This window comes from Oncorhynchus nerka, linkage group LG2 (genome assembly GCF_034236695.1).
Source record: "Oncorhynchus nerka isolate Pitt River linkage group LG2, Oner_Uvic_2.0, whole genome shotgun sequence".
Classification (NCBI taxonomy): domain Eukaryota; kingdom Metazoa; phylum Chordata; class Actinopteri; order Salmoniformes; family Salmonidae; genus Oncorhynchus; species Oncorhynchus nerka.
The window spans coordinates 21,103,567-21,107,185 of NC_088397.1; the positions used below are offsets into that span (position 1 = coordinate 21,103,567).

The 3,619-nt window shown below is 40.1% G+C and overlaps 1 protein-coding gene across 1 annotated transcript in view; it reads right to left on the reverse strand.

Moving 5' to 3' along the window:
- Window positions 1–2,372: 2,372 nt before the first annotated feature.
- Window positions 2,373–3,619, reverse strand: part of slc7a14a (solute carrier family 7 member 14a) — a 20,562-nt gene continuing 19,315 nt past the window's right edge. The window contains exon 12 of the mRNA XM_029650398.2: window positions 2,373–3,619. This exon is cut by the window's right edge and continues 2,118 nt beyond it. The gene's annotated coding sequence lies outside the window, so the exon portion shown is untranslated.

Below are 3,619 nucleotides of genomic sequence, written 5' to 3' on the forward strand. Positions count from 1 at the left end.
CCATGTCTTGAATGTTTCTTATTGTTGATTATACATTGATCATTATGTGGGTACCTACCTGTGTTCCAACAGTAATGAAGTAAGGAAATATATTATTACATTGTTTTATTATACGATGACAAACCGATCAAACGGCAATGTAGCCCCTCTCTCATACACTGCCAAGTCAGTTTCTTCAGCCTGGTTGTAACGGCTGTCCTCTTCATCTGAGGAGGGGTAGGAAGGATCGGACCAATGCGCAGGGTGGTAAGTGTCCATGTTCATATTTATTAAACTCAGAACACTAAGACCAAAATAACAAAAATAGACCAACACGAAACAGTTCTGTCTGGTGCAGACACAGAGATAGAAAACAACTACCCACAACCCATAGTGGGTAAACAGGCTGCCTAAGTATGGTTCTCAATCAGAGACAACGATTGCCAGCTGCCTCTGATTGGGAACCATACCAGGCCAAACACATAGAGATAGAAAACATAGAACACAAAACATAGAATGCCCACCCCAACTCACGCCCTGACCAAACTAAAATAGAGACATAAAAAAGGAACTAAGGTCAGGACGTGACACTGATGGAACGGTTAGTGATAGGGTTGGCCTAACGTGGCCAAACAAATCAAACACATGCAAGACCGTATGAAACCTAGGGCTCGATTCAATCCGTATCGCACAAGTTCAGCATTTTAGCGCAATTTCAAATTAAAAAGTAATTTCCGATTGAGGGTTAGGGTTGTTTAGCAACAAAATGGACCCGTGCAGAACTATCAGAACTATGGAGCCAAACAGATTGGGTTGGCTTAGATTGTTGACAACATGTCAACTATATTTTTTTCTGCCATGTTTATTGAAAGCATACATGTACACAATGAGCACTTCTTGTCTCACAAATACACCGCTACAGTTGTTGGTTAGCTAGTTAGCGAATCTTAGCCATCTTAGCATCGATGTGACAGCCAAAACACCTCAAAACAAGACATGGTATCAAGAACAAGATGAAACGAGCTACTTACAATTTCTTACATGGCAGTTTCTTGTCATTCTTGCTAGCAATTTGGCCATTCAGAATCATAACAACATACTGACTTCTGCCCCATGGAAGTGCGCACATCGTTTTTTTGTGACGTTGTCAGCTAACCCATTTATACTGTATGCAGCGTGGACTGTGAATGCAGTCTCCGCTGACGCGGGAGCATTGCCTTGAAATTGCTAACACGCTATAGCGTAGATCTTTAGCACTACGGATTGAATCGAGCCCCTAGAGGGCTTGAGTGGCAGTAATGAATGAATTGTGTTTTGACAAAGACAATTAAAATGAAGATGAAGAGATTAAGATTAAGATAACGTGATTCATTTCCTGTTTGATCATACATCTGTAGCAGAGGATGTGTACTGTTTCTATGTCTCCAGGTTTCATATCTCTGGCAACATGGTCCCTCCCTTTTTCACGTCTAGACCTCTGCATCTCTAATGACACCCAACCCTATATAGTGCACTACAAAGGACAGATGGGGGGGCAAACACTACATAGTATGTATCTCTGGCCAGTAGTGACGTAGGGGTGTCATTTCAGATGTGTTTGTTCATATGTGGTCTATACACCAGATTAACACTCCCTCTCTGTTGTTCTAGCAATACATCTTTGTTTAAACACAGAAACGTTTCTGGGTCGTGTTTATCTTGGTTAATGTATTGTGCTATGTTGTGCTATGTTGTGCTATGTTGTGCTGTCCCAGTGTTTTTGTTCAATTTTCTGTAATAAATAAAAATGTGATTTGGTTAATATTAACAATAATAATTAAAAAGTCCCAATGTTTTTCAAGTCAAGTAAAATGACTAGCTAACATTTCTGTCAAATGTTCAAACACCACCAAACACACACACACACTCGCACACACACGCACACACACACACACACAAGCACACACACACACAGGAATCACCTACTCTCTCCCCGTCTCCAGCCGTGTTTCCCTAACTGTAGCAAAATAAACACTGACATCAGAGGTATTATCACTGGTGCTCTGGTTCAATCTGACCCAAAAACACAGGAAGTGTAGCATGTGTGTGATGTAATCAGTAATCCTAGTCTGTGTTCCCGGAAGCACATCTGGCCTCGTGAACTGTACGTTTTTCGCACTGAATGACGACACAGACGTGTGTGTGTGTGTTCACCTAGGGCATTGTTATAAAGTGTGTTATCAGTGATGTGACTCTGACCTTGTACTGGTTAGCTCAGCACAGAAGGCTCTGTTCCCTGTGATACACTGATAAACACTGTCCTATCATATCCTCCTCTATGTAGCAGTGTGTGTGTGTGTGTGTGCGTGTGTGTGTTCATGCGTGTTTCTGTGACAAAAACAGAGCCAGTCCGGTTCATATTTGCAATAAATAATGTTTCATTGTTGCATGGAGGCGATATCGACAACTCAGCTTGAACAATTGCACTCAGGAGCAAAAACACACATGGGGTCTGCATTCAAAATGGCACCCTATTCCCTTTATAGTGCACTACTTTTGGCCAGTGTCCTGATAGGGTGTCATTTCAGATGAAGTCAAAAACAATAACAGAAAACCCCAAATACATCAGAACATTTTACAACTTCAGATAGCAAAAATATACAGAAGAAAAACAAATATCTAGTCAGCAAACAGAAGCCAGTCTCAACATCCCACAAAGACAGCCAGCCACAGCAGGAGAGAGATAGAGGCAGGAATTCAATCGCAGTGCATTTCGTTGACCTATTGAATAAACCAGCAATTTAACCAATGTGGATAGCTGGTGTTAATTTATATCACCCGTCCCTAAATGGGCTTTAGGAAGCTGTTAGGAAGATTGTTGACGTTCTGTGCGGTTCAAACCGGAATGCATTATGATTGAATACCAGGAAGTGGACAGAAACATGGCACACCTTCTCCCGAGACAAAATGAACAAACAAACAGCACCTCAGACTTTAAAAGCAACAGTGGCAACATTTTCTTTAGTGTTGTAATAAAATAGTGTTTTTTGTTTTTTAATGTTTTTATAACCTTCTAATTTGCCTACTTTAGACTGTAATAAATGTTATAAGATATTTTTTTAACTTTTTAACCTTAACCGACTAGAGATAGAAGTAAAAAATATAAGCTTTTACCGTTTCCTCCCAAGCTGAGCTCTGATTGGACGAAATACAAGTGAAAGTGGATAAACCTCACCCACTTACTGTGGAGGCCCACATTTGGAGGAGCATAGGTGTGGGCGTGACCCAGCAGTAGAAAAATACTCCTATTTTTGTTTGATAGTGTTTCCCCATGTTTTTGTGTCGATGCTGTTGGATGTAACTGTATGTATTTACTCTAGCTAGTGAATGTAACTGTATGTATTTACTCTAGCTAGTGAATGTAACTGTATGTATTTACTCTAGCTAGTGAATGTAACTGTATGTATTTACTCTAGCTAGTGAATGTAACTGTATGAATGTAACTGTATGTATTTACTCTAGCTAGTGAATGTAACTGTATGTATTTACTCTAGCTAGTGAATGTAACTGTATGCATTTACTCTAGCTAGTGAATGTAACTGCATGTGTCTACTCTACCAAGTGGTTTCAGTAAAACTTGAATTCTAAACCATTATTAGAT